This window comes from Adiantum capillus-veneris, chromosome 5 (assembly GCF_014529385.1).
Source record: "Adiantum capillus-veneris isolate H3 chromosome 5, ASM1452938v2, whole genome shotgun sequence".
NCBI classification, from domain to species: domain Eukaryota; kingdom Viridiplantae; phylum Streptophyta; class Polypodiopsida; order Polypodiales; family Pteridaceae; genus Adiantum; species Adiantum capillus-veneris.
In genome coordinates, this window is record NC_140935.1 from 164664638 (window position 1) to 164682241 (window position 17604).

Below are 17604 nucleotides of genomic sequence, written 5' to 3' on the forward strand. Positions count from 1 at the left end.
GGCAAAGGAGAAAAAACCCGATAAAATATACTAGAAAATAGTTCGAATATTTTGCAAATTTAAAAATTTCTACTAGTATTTCCATTTTGTATTTGTATAAGGAGGAAACTTGCCGCTTAAACAAAAAGAACTTTCTCGAAGACTGCATCATAAGATCAAACTCCTATGAATATTTTGTTTAATGTTTTGATCGCTAAAGTCATTTTCAAGCATGCAGAGAAAGTAAATGTTGCCTTGGAGAATAGCTTACTGTTCCAAAGTTTTAGCTTTCTATTCAGAAGACTTTTGAATCCCTTAGGGACACTTGTCTCTCAAAGAAGATGATGTAAGGAAACAAAAAGGACAACAAAGTTATTTTACAAAGACCCTTGCCACGTGGCGCTCATCCAACCACAGAATCCAACAGCCTGAGTCTTGCAACAACCTTGCACAATGAACCCTATGGTCTTCCACAGGCCAAAAAACATATATGTGTGTATGTGTGTGTGTAAAATTTATTAAAATTATGTAAAATGAAACTTCACTTTAGCATTCTAAAACAATAGAATGCAAGAAAAGTAAAGACAGGATGTGAAATGAAAGGTAAGTCTCCATCATGCACTGAAAACTATGAAAGTCCCTCTAACCCAACCCAACACTACGGGTTTCTTTTAAAAAGCCAAACTATGAAAGTCCCTCTAACCCAGCCCAACACTATGGGTTTCTTTTGGAAAGCCAAAAAGTTAATATCATTAGCTTGCAATGTGGTACTAATCCGTAAGCTTTCAATAGTCCAGAGATGCACCCAAAATCCAACCCTTTACTAAGGATTACTTATGTAGTCCAAAAATCACGAAGCGCATGGGAAGGTTAACAAGTGATGAAATCACGAGGCTTGCACATAGATGGCCATCCACAATAAACTAAATATGCACCTCCAATGACCAATGGGTTGTTATTAATTAATTACCTTGAAAGATACAGTGACAAAAGTCATTCAAGCAATAACAATTATGAAACTGAAGGGTTCAAGAGGAGGAGGGAGGGACTTGACACTCGTTACAAAAATAATAAAATTGATTATCCTCTTTCTCTGTCTAGGTCAACTAAGAGCTTGCTATTTTCTCTCACTGCAGTTTAGGATTCTAAAAGGAAAGAAATTGTTTGCTCTCTCTCTCTCTCTCTCTCTCTCTCTCTCTCTCTCTCTCTCTCTCTCTCTCACACACACACACACACACACACACACACACACACACACACACAAGAGTCTCTATATATCCCTTGCTTATCTTCCTCTGTGCAACTTGTGCCATCCACCTTGTGTTGACATGTGTCCTCACATTGCATTGTAGTGGAAAAATCATAATTTAGGAGGCTTCGAGGGTGAGTGCAAGTAATATTTGGAGGCGAGTTCCTTGTATCGAGGATAGGAGGAACCTGTTAATGCAAGATGAACTTTTAGTCTTTTTTGTCTCTCTCCCTCTCTCTCTCTCTCTCTCTCTCTCTCTCTCTCTCTCTCTCTCTCTCTCTCTCTGATGGTGCAGGTCTACTAATGTAGGAAATGCATGAGAGATAGGCAGGAGGGACATGCGCAGACATCTTGTTTGGGGGGGGGGAGGGCATGTCCACAGGTCATCGGGGAAGTAGGTAGGCAGAGAAGGCATTTGAATGAAGGCCTTAACCTTGCATTTAAAGAGAGGTCTTCAAATTAATGCTCTGCAGATCCTTCACAGATCTCAATATCGTGCTTTATGAGACCTGCCTTGGGGGGGGGGGGGGGAGAGAGAGAGAGAGAGAGAGAGAGAGAGAGAGAGAGAGAGAGAGAGAGCAGTGGCATGTTTCAAATATTTGAAATAATTGAAAAGTAAAAACAATTGGTCTTGCTAATTCTAATAAAGTAGAGCTCGCATGCCATAGCAACCTCCCTTCGCCTCTCTGTTGAAGATAGCCCAGGAACATCATCATAATAGTAGAGAGAGATCTCCTAGACTAGCTAGAGAGAGAGTCATCTTATCCTTCAATATTCTAAAAATCGAGGCCACCACGCATCCTTTGAATCGAGAATCTTGACAAAAATCTTGCACAAATCCATTATGAATTCCGATGAGTGTTTCATTGAGAGTATCACCTAATCCCACCAACTAAAGGCATCGTTATCTTGTCTACATGAGTCTCATAATGAATATCTTCTATTTCTTTTAGCCAATAAAAAAACCATGCTTTTTATTTAAAAATAACCTCCCCTTTTTGCTAGGGGAGGCGTCACTAAGTCCTTGCCCCTTTGGGAGATGCCAAAAACCTAGGTTTAATGTAATCCCACGTACAAATCATGAGACTTACTTGTAGCTGGGCTTCCAGTGTTAGTGTTTGGTTAGTTTTTTAGTTTTTTAGTTTTTTGTGCAATGTAGTCCCACCTACAAATCATGAAACTTTTTTCTTACATACATATCGAGAACTCTTTTTAAATATTAAAAGGTATTCCTAATTCAAAGATTCACAACAAAAACAATGCGCTAGTCTAAAGCACGTAGCAATGGGCAATGACGAAACATGTAGATTTGCAATAGAATCAACCGGATGTGAGAAGGACGGATACAACTTTGCGTGCACGCGGAGAGAGAGAGAGAGAGAGAGAGAGAGAGAGAGAGAGAGAGAGAGAGGACACTTTAAAGAGAAGAAACCATTAAAGAGAAAATCAAGGATAAGAGAAACACAAATATGCAATGTGAAGTCGACCGCCTCTTTATATGGATACAAAAGGACTTTTGACTTTCCACCTTCATATGTCTTTTGACTTTCCACCTTCATCTGTCTTTTCATTTCCTAAACTCGCCCTTCACTTACACACTTAATATGTTTTGAAAGACTTTTTATATTTTCGAGATTGGGGAGAACTAATGGGAACTCTTTTTTAAAATTTCATTGCTAAGGAATATTCTCCACCCCTACTATGCCATCGTTTGTGAGCAGCCTCACAGTCTGTCTTGTTGCCTTTCTCTACAAAAGACCCTCCTCTGCTTCTTGCCCTTTCAACCACCTCGCCTTGATCTATCATGCCATCGTTTGCAAGCAGCCTCACGGCCTGTCTTGTTGCCCTTCTCTACAAAGACCCTCCTCTGCTTCTTGCCCTTTCAACCACCTCGCCTTGATCTTCTTTACAAAGACCCTCCTTTGCTTTGTGCCCTTTCAAACATCTCACCTTGCTCCCTTCCACGTTGGGCACGGACCCTCTGCTAGTCTACTGGCCCTTCCCATCCTTGCAGCCCTCTTTCGTTGGTCCCATCCATGATGTCGATAGTGGTCGCCAAGCAGTCTCATCACTCGCAACCTATGTGCTAAAAACTACAGGCAGAAAATGTAGGCACACTCAGAGCAACAAGAAATGAGGGAAACTCCGGGCATCTCAATATGTGATCGGTCTTGAGTCAAAGGTAGCATTGTTGCTGCAAAAATTGTAGAGAGATGCCTCTATGAATACGCTCATGCAGACTCAACTACATTGTTATGCGGACTACCACTAGGGTCATGAGAGAGAGAGAGAGAGAGAGAACTTCAAAATATTCTTTGTAAAATTACCTTTTTGAAAATTGTAGAGGCATACTTGCTTTGGATGATTGTTTAGGTTTGTTTTTAATGTAAATTTTTTTTTTTTGAATGAGCAAAAATATTAAGAAAATGAGCAAAAATTACATGGATCCCACAAGTTGGGGTGGGATAGCGCCATTAATGTTAAATCTTGAGATTTGCAAACCAATACCATTTTTGGAGTACATAAGCAATCCTTAGTAAAGTGTTGGATTTTTGGGACAATTGTGGACCATTGGATGAAGCTTGCGGATAAGTGCCACATGGCAAAAAGCTTTCTTTTTTTATATTTCTTCTAGGTATTTGTCAAATGTGCCGACATTCGTGTACATCTCTCTTAAAGAGGGCTATTGAATATTGGGTCACACACAATCTTTCTTGTCCTCCTCCATCTTTTTGGCTTTCTAAAAGAAGTCTTAGAGGAGAATTGGGTTATGCATACTTTCAATGTTTTCAATGATGATTGCGACTTACTTTAAATGTTATTTCAATTTTAAAATAGTAAATGGATCTTTTTATTTCACCTTTCATTTCACATCTTGACATGTCTTGACTTTTCTTTCATTCTATTGTTTTAAAATGTTAAAGTGAAGCTTCACCTTGCATAATTCTAGTAAATTCTATATACATACACACATGCATACACACACACACACACACATTGATGAGTTCTTTTTATTTCACATTTCATTTCACAGCCTCACATGCTTGACTTCTCTTGCATTTCATAATTTAGTTATAGTCAATATTTGAGAAAGTCTCTGTTATTAAGCGACAATTGACCAAATTTTATTCTCAGAAGCGAACCGGAAATACTAGCATAAATTTGCAAGATTTTTGAACTATATCTCATCGTTTTTCTTTCCTTTAAGTCGGCCAAATTTTCTCCTCACAAAGAAGTGAACTGAAAATACTAGCATAAACTTGCAAGATTTTTGAACTATATTTCATTGTTTTTTTCTTCCCTTCACCATGGTTTGCAACCGACTAGTCTCGATTTTCAATTGGCTCAAGGCTAAGCTGAGGCAATCCTTTCCCAAACACTCAAAGTTCCAGTTAAACTCAACCCAATGACTTTATCACTTTCTTATTTTACTAGACCCTTTCACTTGTTTTTTCTCAATTTGCTACAATGCTTCTAAGTGGCTTTTTAAACATTACTTATGATGTTTTTAAAATATGTTTTAGTCCAAAAAGTTTATTGTTATATTTTTTCAAGAAACATAATATTTTATTGTCATAACAAATGTTTAAAAAAATTAGTGTCACTTTCTTGTTTTCTCTAACAAAAAAACCTTTTTGAATTCTTCTCATAGCCTTTATGTAGGCCATAATGAACTTTCACCTTGTTTTCTTGAGCCCTCCTCTCTATCATTTTCTCTCTCACACACACTCTCATTCACCACATCGTATCCTTGTTTTAGTAGGCCATCTTAAATTCTTACTACTTCATTCCGCTTAGGGCTAGCTGGTTACTAGGGGTTGGCCATGTAAAGTCGCTTAAGGTTAGTCGTGTAAAGTCGCTTAGGGTTGGCCGCTCTCTAAACCAACTTAGGGCCACGTTAGTTTGGCCATTCCAGTCTGCTTATGATTAGTGGCTTTGATTTGGCCGTTAGGAGTTAGCCGTGTAAAGCCGCTCAGGGTTGGTCATTTGAAAACGCTTAGGGTTGGCCGCTCTAGACAAGCTCAAGGCTGTGTTGGTTTGGCCGTTTCAATCCGTTTAGGGAAAATGGGTAAGCAATATGCAAAGAGGTAAGCACAAATGTCAAGTGTGCAAGCCATTTTTGAAGTCCGTTTACGTTTTTTTTTTGTTTTTTCTTTATAAAACACAAACAGATTTTGCGTATGTCTTGCTCTCTTACCTATTGTGCTTGACGCTTTGCAGGGCTTACCCAATTACTTATTAATGGTTTGAACAAACCATATGCAAATTGGTTAGCACAAACGACAAGATGAAAAGACGTTTTTGAAGTCGATTTGCCTTTTTTCTCTTAAACGGACTTCGAAAACGGCTTGCATACTTGTCATTCTGCTTGTCGCTTTGCACACAGCTTCTTCAAACTATCATTAGGTATAAGGACAAGCTGTGTGCAAAGCAACAAGCACAAACAGCAAGAGGGCAAGCCGTTTCTAAAGTCCATTTGTGTTTTGAAGGAAAAAAATGCCAAATGGATTCCAAAAACAGCTTGCTTTCTTTACGTTTGTGCTAATAAGAATACTTATGGCTTGTCCAAACCAGCAAAGAGCAAGAGGACTAGCCATATACAAAGCGGCAAATAAGCAAAGATGGCAAGTGTACAAGTCATTTCTGAAGTCCATTTGCGTTTTTGAGAGGGAAAACTCAAACAATCTCAAGAAGCGCCTTGCCCTTTTTGCTTGCCGCTTCACATATGGCTTGCCCAAACCATCAATAGGAAATTGGGCAAGTTGTACGCAAAGTGAAAAACATAAATGGTAAGAGGACAAGCTATTTCCAAAGTCTATTTGCATTTCCATGAAAAAAACACAATCTACCTTCAAAAACAGCTTGCTTTTTAGCCGTTTGTTATTTTCACTTTGCACATGGGTTGCCCAAATTATCAATAGGCACAAGGGCAAGCCGTGTGCAAAGCGGCAAGAACAAATGGCAAGTACGCAAATCGTTTGCGAAGTGTGTTTGATTTTTTAAGAGAAAAAACGCTAACGGACTCTAGAAATGGCTTATGCACTTGCTGTTTATGATTGCCGCTTTGCATTTGGCTTGCCCACTTGCCTATTGATGGTTTGGGCAAGCTGTTTGCATTCATGTTAGCCATTTTTGAAGCTCGTTTTTATTTTTTATAATATTATATTTAACTTTAGCTTTGTGTACTATTTTTCAAGTCCATTATAGATTTGAAATTAACTTTATGTTTACAGTTGTGTTCACGAGTATTATCTCTCGGCCAAGGTTTCATGCCCTTGTAGCCAATGCAAATGGAAGGTGTGTTGAACACGACGGTTGCACAACAACATGTTCGCGAATATGGCAAGTTCAATCCATCAATATGGATCAAATTATTGCCAATTGCAGCTCATTGGTAAGTGTGAATGAGAGTCGTAAAATACGTCTTTCTCTTATTGGACTTACTTTGTACAGAAAATCATAAGTTCTCAATTCTTTAGGACTCGGACAATGGACATCATGCAAGAATCTTGCAACCTACAAGGTGTTTTCATATGCATTCCACTCTAGCAAAAAACACGGCTATGCCTAAAGTGTCATCAAGCTCAGAGGGTGACAACACAAAGCAACACACCGAACAAGAAAGTATGAGCCACAAATTGACAAAATGATTGAGACAATCATGAACTCAGAACAGCTTGTTTATGATGATATGAAACGTGAAGCTACTACAACATTGTATGAAGGAGCTAGAGTTTCCAAATTGAAAACACTATTGGTTCTTCTCAACATGCAAGCAAATTTTGGATGGAGTGACACGATTGTTACAAAACTTTTTAGGTGGTTGTTCACGTTGTGTTTACTGTAATTATGTTGTTTTCTTTTTTCTATAAGTATGTTGATGCTTCTCTATATGTAGGCTACGTAAAGGACATATATTGCCAGTTGATAATGTGATGCTATCCTCTAGATGATGCAAGAAAGGTCCCACAAAATTTAGAAGTGGACGATAATTCGCCCATTTCAGTTTGAGGCATTTAGCCATTTTTGTAAAGTAGCCTTTCACACTATATATGAATCATTTTACCTTCAATGTCATCAATCCCTTGTATATAACGTATTCATATCAATGAAATACAAATTCTCTTCAAATTTCATGTCATCTCGATGTTTTCAAGTTAAGTTGGTGTTGGTCAATTTTGAAATTTCAAATATGTTTACAATAATGAATTTGGTCCTGCCACCCCAAAATTTTTGTACTTGCAAGCATTGACATACATGTCGATATATATAGTAATGTAGCATCAATACCACAATTGATACATGCATCAATATTTACGTGATATATGTACATAGCAATGCAAATATCGACACCTATATCGATGCCTATATTGACATTTTGTTTGCAATGCTGGTATCGAAGCCCGTATCGATGCCTTGAGGGGAGAAACCAAACTTCATCTAGATTGATACATGCATCACAAGTGTAAAGAACACCTTGTAGTGTTAAAAATTGATGTTGGTCGTACAAAGGAATCTAATCTTAGGTTCTGTGTGTGTGTGTGTGTGTGTGTATGTGTGTGTGTAAATGGCAGCATGATAGTGTTGAATACATAGACTTCTACATGAAACAACCAATTGGCACAGGTATGCAAGGAACCATGAAATTTTGGGTATCAAAGAAGGTGCTTAAAGAAAATCCAAAGTATGGATACCCAAATCTAAACATCAATAACAACCTTGACAAAAGCCAAAAAACTCTCCATAGAAGGTCAAGATGGTGTGGAGCCGAAAGGAGCAGCAAAACTGATGGAACCAACCAAAGTGCCATCTCTAACCACCAGTAGAAAGAGATTAAGCTCAAAGCCACATCATACAAAACAAAATGGGTTTGGAAGTCAAAGCAAGAAACAATCATCATATAGGAACGAGGGCTATCCATAAAGGAAAGAGCAATCCAATTACAAAATATACTCTACAAACCAACAAAATTCAACAGGGAACCTCATCATCGAATACCCTTCGACAATCAACTCAAGTTCCTCCTCTTGCATTGCATATTGCTTTGGATTGCATTGGCTTCAGCTACATGCTAGAGTCAATTAAGGCTATGCAAAGTCAATCAAGCCTATACCCTTAGGTGCATGTAAATAATAGTCTTTTTTTGCTATTTTTAAGCCTAAACCATATAAAAATGGAGCAATCTACCAAATGTTGATATTATATGTGTTTGTGAAATTTTTTGTTTGGCTTTATACTTTTTCTATTTTTTTGTAATTTCTCTAATAAAAATATCAATATTTTACAATAAATGGCTATGAGTGTTAGATTAAAAAAAATGAGCATACATGGTGGATCATGACAATGAGAAGGACATGTGATAACTTTGGAACATGTTGACAGAAAGCCTAAATTAGCAATGAAGGCCTACATTTAAGAATCTGGGGTAAACATGTCTCATGGTATTCAAAATAGGTGATTTTTTTGTCATTTGTGTACTTCTTGGTGTTAGAAGCTGGACACACCCTATGGGAACTGACTACTCGGCAGATTATCATTTTTTGTAATTATTCATTTATTGAGAAAACTCGACATTTCACATTGTAAATATTGGGGCTTACAGAAGTTTCCAGATTGTATCCCAGTTTTGACATATGGTTGATTTGGAACTTTAGGGTTTGAGAATTGTAAGGTATTTATACCACTTTTTGACCTTAATGAAGGACCTTTTGTCATTTAAAAAAAAAGTTTTAAAGTCTATGAGTGAGCGTACTGTGTACGAGAGAGAGTGTGAGCTTCATCTTGACGCTATGTGTGCATCGGCGGTCGGAATCGAGTGTGGAAAAGTGCAGCGTGTTGCCCCCGGCGAGAGCTACGCGCCGATACCTACATTGCGTGCGTATGGTTCGATTTTGCGAGCTCCATCTACGAGCTTCATCTAGTGATTCGGTGAGCATACGTTTTCCGATTTTGCATTGCAGCATATCTACGCATTCACATTGAGTAGAGCTACACATTAGGCACTTTAGATTTCGAAAACGGAGACCTGCAAATTTCGGCCATACATCCTACGTGATTTTGCACCGGGTGTTTTGGGTTGGGGTTTTGGTTCATAGACCTTAGGGAGAGAGACTTATTGGTGTTGGTAGGGTCTCCTTCAAGTTCTGTGGTGTTTCGAGATTGTTTGATGGGTGTTCGGCTCTAGAAAGCGTTGTAGGAAGTTTCCTCTTATGCACTCTTGAAGGCTGTGACTTCGACATTGGGTAGAGACCTCTGTAGGAATTAGTTAGGAGTCGGTCGAGTGTAGGTTGACACCTTATGCTTACTTCCACGCGCTTGTGGGTCGAGCTTCATCCTTAGCTGACAAATCTTGTTAGGTGAGTTCTCGCTGTCCTGACGTCCGTCGCGGCGTATCCGTCCAACATTAGCGCCGCTGCCGGGGACAAAAACCTTAGGTAGGTGATCGAGACTAGTCCTTGAGGATAGGGATTTTTGGCTTGCCAAGAGTCTCATTTTACATTTAGATAGGACCAGAGGGTGGAGGACTCGCTAGGTCTTAGAGGGAGTCTATGAAGCGTGTGTCTGGCCTAGATCCTTCGACTTAGGTAGATTTAGGTAGACTGAGATAGTTTTAGGTATTAGCTGAGTTCTTGAGTAGGAGTTGGAGTGGTAGAAGCGGTGAGAGGAGAGCTTGAGAGTCCGGAGAGGCCAAAGAGCAACCAAAACACCATTATCACCATTTCACATGATGAGTAGGAGTAGAGTAAGTAGGACATCATGATTCAGGATCTAGAGCACTTCATGCATGTATACTTGCTTGGTAAATTCATCACAAGGTTGTAAAAGACGTAAAAAGATGCAAAAGTGTGTTTAAAAGCTGAAGTGAAGTCCAAAAGTTACTATGAGTGTTTCTGATAGAGCTGCAGAGCATCAGGAGCATTTCTGTCAGGAAAAAAATTAATTTTAAGCCAGGAGACATTCTACGTGTAGGATGTCTACAGGCTAATCTAGTGGGAATTTTGGGATTTTGAGTTTACCAGTGTGTTTAGAAGGTGGGTTTTACCCTAGTTTTAATTGGAAAGTGAAAATTTGACCATATCTTGACAGGATAAGGCCAGATAGACTAAAATTGCCATACATCCTACCCAAATTGTGCCAAAGCATTATTTTAAGACCAAAACCATAGGATGGCTGCATGAGCATGATCTGCATGATATATTGAGTGACTGAGAGGGGTTTCATCTCATTTGGGTGAGAAAATTGGGTTCAAAGCAGACTTTAGCACTTTTGACTGAAAAAGGAAAGAACAGCTAAAATTGGGGACATTTGAAATCCAAACCAAAATCTAAGCATACCACTGGGTTGTTGACATCAAGGGGAAGTTGTGGGTCAAGTATGGGGTCAAACAAGACAAAAAGACATCCTACGCGTAGGATGTCTTCTGTGTGATTTTGCACTCCAAACCTAATTTTGAGCATACCAAAGTGATTAGCACCTCAAGGGGAGCCTGTGCTTTGAAATTGAAGCTATTTGTATCCGAATGATCCAGATTTCTCCACCATTTGGGGAAAGCTACATCGTGGAGAGAATGAGTTTCCCTCTGATGAAAAAGACATCCTACGCATAGGATGTCTAAAGCAAGAAATTGAAGCCAGATACTGACTGTGGGCATAGCAAGGAACAGTATAGCCTGAGGCAAACCTCCTAGTCAATTTTGGTCCAAATTGGAGTTGATTAGACTGATCAAGACCAGCAACAGGCTGTTGGAAAAGATTTTTGATCCATTGACCAGCTTATAGGTGTCCAAATCAAAAAGTAAAAACAGTTGTGGATTCAGCACATCAAGGGGAATCCATAATGCAAAAATCCAGGCAAAATAGAGCAGGAGACATCATACGCGTAGGATGTCTACTGGGGCCTCCTGAAGAGAAAATTTGATTGGGCTTAGATAGAGAGGTTCCATTTGGCTTAAGGGTTCCAGAACTTCTTTCAGAAGTGAATTTGGACCTTGTTTGTCCATTTGACGGAGCAAAGACTGAATTCAGACTTTTTCACGTAAATTGACCAACATTCGAGGGAAGTACAGTTCCAGATTAGCAAACCTAATCCAGAACATCAACAGTATATAAAATATAGTAGTGGTTGAGATTAACTCTCCAGTTATACCAATCATTACTAAGATAACCTCTAGCAATTAAATGCTTTGATTCGATTGCCGAAATTAAACACTTGTGTACAGGTATATTCAGCAGCAAAGCAAGAAGTTGTGCGAAGACTGATCCTTTGCCAGGTGAGTGGTTGGATTTGTGATAAATTGCATTGATAAGATTGATGAATTTAAGATCAGGGAGATACATTTTTAGAGACCAAAAGGTGGTAGGTGACCAAGGTAGCTTAGTGTCCACCGAGGAGAGTGTAACTCAAGCAAAGCTAGATCCACTAGCACCGATTATTGAAGAAGGTAGTGATACTGACACTTCGTCAGACAAATATTTCTTTATGATGGGTAGTCAACAGTCAGGAGGTTTCACCTATGACGGACCAATGCCAGGAGGAAGCACCTCCCTAAATCCTTTGAATGATTCCAAGCTCACTGTGATCTTCTTAGAAGGAACAAACTCGAGGGGAGCCCTAGTCTATTCTGACTATCGAGGATGCAAGTGCATTTGTATTGAAGAAAGGCCAGCTCAGAGAATGGAGATAATTCGAGTCTATGATGATGGAGATAGATTCCGAGATGAAAAGGGGAACCACTATCTGATAGTTAGTAACCCTGAAGATTACAATAGATATGGAGATAACGTGGCGAAAGGGAAAATGGTTTCAAAAGCTCAAGAACCGCCACCAAACATTGATCGACCTGGAGAAATTTTTATGTATGATAAGAAAACAACCAGGGTTTCAACTTATAATGAGAACGTGGGAATCTACAAGCATGAGAGTGAGGGAATAGTCACTTACTTTTGCTGCAAAGAACCATACTTAATGGAATTAAGCAAAGACAAGGTTCTTTACTTATTCTCTTATGAAAATGCTATGGGGAAGGATATAGTTTTTGTTGATAGGTACGGTCGAGAATACCAACGTATTCTCCCAGAAGAGGTAGAAAAGGCAACAGTTCCAGGAGCATCAACATATGCCCCAAACGAAGTGCCAAGAGCCACCTACACCCCTAGCAAGTCGACAAATCCCTTTTCAGAGGAGTATGACACTACCTCACATTCTACCTGACTGTAGACATTCAACAATCAAAACCAACCAGCAAGTCAGCCATCATTGCACGCATGGCTTCGACAGAGTGCAACATTGGAACAAGACCGAAATCGAGATGGTTATCAAGCCGCACGAGGGCTAAGAGATTTGCAAGAACCACCAATCTATTCAAGGTATCAAGGAGAGAGTAAGCCAAAGACTCAAGGGTCAACAGAGCCTGGAAGACCACCCATAGAATGAGTTCGAAGAGATGAACCATCTCTGGCAAGAACTGTTAGAAATTATTGCTTAGGAGCACCATTGGGAGAGGAACCAACCTACTACAGAAGACCAGAGGAGGTATATCGATTATGACGTGGAGGTCCAATGATGAGGTTTGCAGACCATCGTAGAATTAGACCTTCTCAAGTGCAAAAATGGGTTAACAAGAAATACAAAGGAAACAAAGATCCAAGAGATCATGTAGCAACCTTTGTGCATGTAATTAGAGCTGAAGAGGTGTTAGACTTCCCTACCCAATTCGCAAGGTTTGGACTAACCCTAGAGGATGACGCTGCTACTTGGTTTGACTCTGTAGAGCGTAGAGACTTTGAGTCTATGGAAGAAGTGTTTGACGAGTTTATCGAGGAATTCTCACAAAGGGGGATAGCTCATAATACTGTCTCACAAATCTATAAATTCAAACACAAAGATGGGGAATCTATACGAAAGGCAGCCCTAAGACTAAAAAGATATGTTAAGTTCTGTCCTTTGGAAGAACTGTCAACTCAGTCCAGACTTATGCTTATATTCATCCAAGGACTAAGGAATGCAGATCTGCAGAAGGACTTACATATGAAGAGGAGCACGACACTGAATGACTTAACCAAGGAAGCTCTTTACCTTCTGGACAATTGTGCGGTCTACAAAGAGGGGGAGTTCAAGGACCTTGACGACGATTCATCTTCACAACAAAGTGGAAGCAAGTCTTCTAAGACAACACCGAAAGGAGAAGTAGCTGTAAACCAAGAGCAGCTTGTAGAGGAAGTGCTAAAAAAGATTAACTTGTACGCCAAACCCCAGGCTAAACAGCCCAAGTGGTGCGCCATTGAACAAAAATGGACAAACCATGGGACATAGGAATGTTATTATAACAAGGGATATGTGAGAGAGAGACCTTACGCTCCCCAAGCTCAGGTAGCTTCTCCTCAAGTTCTACCAATACCTAGGTATCAAGCAGGCAACCTACCAGGACCTATAGGTGTAGAAAGACCACAACCAGTGTTGGGGCAACAACCACCCCTACCAGGATTACGACTAGTCGGTATAAGATACACACCAATTGTAATCGAATAAGAGGAGAATGCTTTGGTACCTATGCATGCATATTATGAAGATCCCAATGGATATGCGGCAAACTCGGTCTATTATCCACCGGAAGAACCCTCGACACCAGAACCATGGAGCATGATAGGAAGTACAGAACCACCAATAGCTGCACAGGCAGCAGGAGAAGGAAGATATAGCTTAGATGAACGAACATTGTTGTTCATAGCCAACGGAGGCATGGGCGGACAGAGACATGCATACCAACAAAGAGGAGATCAAGGAGCACCTCAACAACCCAAGGGACCCTGCTACAAGTGTGGTGGAGACCATTGGCTAAGAGATTGCCCTCATGATGAAATCATTAGAGTCAACGCATATTGCACTGAGTGTGGAGTTACTCATTTGATTATTGATTGCCCTAAAAACCCGAGCAAAGGAGCAAAAACTACCTTGAACATGCTAGAAACAGTATCTTCTAGCGGAGGGTCAAAAAATGAAACAATCATACCTATTCAAGTGGTGACACGAGCCCAAGCTCAAAGAATGACGAACGAACCCATAATTGAAGAGCCAAAACCGATGCCCCAAGTTCAGAAACGAAAAATCAGAGAAGCACTTGGAAAGCTAGAAATGTGTGTATGAAAGCCAGGAAAGAACGAGAGCAAACAGCTCTATCCGAGGAGTTAAAACATACAAATGATAGATTAGAGTGGTTAGAGGATCTAGCTAGCTTAAGCTCACACACCACGGAAACCATAGTACCCAAGGAAATAGCAGAGCCCAAAAGTGCAGGATCAGGAGGATCAGTACTGGCAGGCAAGGTAAATGAGCAGTTGGATGCACTTCTAAAAGCTTATGAAGCCAGACTCAAAAAGAACCAAACACAGGAGCAAAGATGGATGACTTATCCATATGCTGAAATAGAAAAATAAAGGTTGGAAATGTGTAGAAAGATGATTGAAACAACTCAATCATTGATGGAAGACCCACTGCGTAAACCTGCAAATTGGCATGAAGTACCAGCTCCAACCCTTATCCAACCAACTTTAGAGGAACAAGTAGAAACGAAGGAAAGACTCACGAATGCCTATGAGTCCAGAGGAGAGCCTATCATAGTGCCAAATACAACAGATGAGGCAAGTGACGGGTTCCAACCTAAAACATTGTCAGAGATGGGTAAGGACTGTAACAGTCTAGATGATCTGTGGAAGCAAATCCGTGAGGCCAACGAGGCTAACAGGGTGAGTAACCACACGAATAGCACGAGAAAAGAGAAGAATGAGATCTTATCTCCTATTGAAGAATTTGAGGCAAGGTCGCAAATGAACTTTGATATACATTCACAAGGGGAAGACCAGGGATCAATTAGTTCGGGGCACAGCCAACCAGACTCGCTGAAAACTCTACCCTCTTACCTAGGAGAGTATGAAGCCAAGTCTGAAGTGAGAGCAATCCCATATCAAAGACTTTCTTCTAACAAAGTGATGGATTCACAAGGATTGATTGAGTTATTGTCCACCCGGGTGGCATGCACAATCATATTAGCTGAACTCCTAAGGTTACGACCAAACATGTGGACCACAGTAGGTAAATGCCTAGAAAAATTTGGAGTGCAAGACCCCACCTCGAAGCTTCAGGAAGGGATCAGAGAATTGGACAGGCCTCAACTAAACACTAGGCCAGTACCATTAAACAAGGTTGGAGAGTATTGTGAGGGAGAAGATGGAAACACCACGCTACCAGTAGAATTCCAAGGAGTAGTTTCCAAAGCTATTCTTGACAGTGGAGCAGGAGTTGCTATCGCCACCAAGGAAATCTGGAAAAAATGGGAAAAAACAGCTTTAAGAGCTACCAGAATGAAATTGCAATTGGCATGGGTTCATGGAGAAGCCTCTAGGACTCTTAGAAAAAGTGATTGTCACTTCGTGCGGAATCGAGTATGAGCATACATTTGCAATAGTCGATTTCGACAAAACGAACAATTATGAGATCATCTTGGGAAGACCATTCATGCGGCAATTGAATATGGTCCAAGATTGGGGTTACGACCACATATACCTCAGACATGGCGAGACAACAACTAAAATACACCTGAAAGACCATAGTTACAAGGATGTGAACCATACACTAGTGGAAGAATTTGATTCAGCTACATTAGCAGGATCGGAACTCCTAGCATGGTTAGGGCAACAAAAAGAGCTATGGATGTGTGGAGCTTCACATTGTGAAAGCTTAAGAAGAGAGGAATGCGTCTTAGAAAGAGCGATTGAGGACAAGGAGTATATTCCGAAACTTTTCCCTGAAGATGCCTTGGAACCTCTAGAATAGGAACACATACTAGCAGCATTGGATGTCTGTACCATTACAGATAGTCCAACAACAAAATTTTCCAACAAGGATGGCTATGATGTGCTACCCTACTACATGGTAAGCATTATACCAGGAGGAGATAAGACGATAGAACCACCAGAACAAGAAGAGTTTTATAACTCCTCTGAGCATCTGGAAGTAAATAATGATGCAGATAATGAGTGTTCAGACAACTCAAGTGAGCGTGGGGAGAAAATAGAGAATATCAAGTTTTATGAATTTGCTAATCAGCACCCTAGACGCCAGGAACGCTATAGGAGGAAACGAGCAGGGAACAAAGCTAGAGAGAACCTGATGCCCATGATAAAAAGTAAAACTCACTATTTGATGCTTGTAAAAGCAGAGGATTGTGTAAAAGATCAAATATCAGGAAGATTCTCAAAAGTTCGAAGGGAAAGAACGCAAGAGGAAAAAAGACAAGTACGAAAAGCTAAAACAGAAACAAAATCACAAAAATCTCAAAAATAAAAAAAAGAAACAACAAAAGACCAAGAGTGGACCAAACTGGAGCGTAAACAGAAATACCAAGAACTGAAACGGTCTTTACGAGAGGTATGGACTACTGAGGAAGATAGTGATAGTAAAGGGGAGTCAGAGAAGGGAAACATGAATGTACCATCGCGCTATCGAAAATTCACTATCCAGGACAGAAAAATCATAATGACACCACCAGTCAGGGAAAGAACCAACTAGGAATCTTACGATAGGCCAGAAAATGCAAAAAGGATAGACCTTGCGGAACCAGGTGAAAAGCCTCAACCGGTCTATATAGCAAACGATTTAGAGCCTGAAGAAGAAGAACGACTAACACAACTTCTCAAGAAGTATAAAGATGTGTTTGCATGGTCCTATAAAGACCTCAAAGGAGTTGATTCATCGATATGCCAACATACAATTCCTTTGAAATCGGATGCAAAACCTAGCAAACAACGTCCTTATACATATAATGACACATTTGCTAAACGAATCAAAGAGGAGATTGACAAGCTGATGGAAGTCGAATTCATCTATGAAATCGAACATACAGATTGGGTGTCACCCATTGTGGTAGTCCCCAAAAAGAACGGAAAACTACGAGTGTGTGTAGACCTCAAAAAGATAAATGAAGCCACCATAAGGGATAATTATCCCTTGCCAATCACAGAACATGTACTTGAGCGGGTGGCCGGGAAACGGGCTTATTCCTTTCTGGACGGGTTTTCAGGATACAACCAATTGGCAATTGCAAGGGAAGATCAACACAAAACAACATTTTCCACAGAATGGGGAATTTATGCGTATCGAGTTATGCCGTTTGGCTTAACTAATATCCCAACTACCTTCCAAAGGTTAATGACGCACGCGTTCAAAGAATACCTGAGAATATTCTTAGAAATATACATGGATGATCTTTGTGTACACTCTCTTCTATGAGAGGAACATATTGACCATTTGCAAAAGGTATTTGAAAAATGCAGGACATATCGAATATATCTTAACCCGGAAAAGTGTGTTTTTATGGTTAG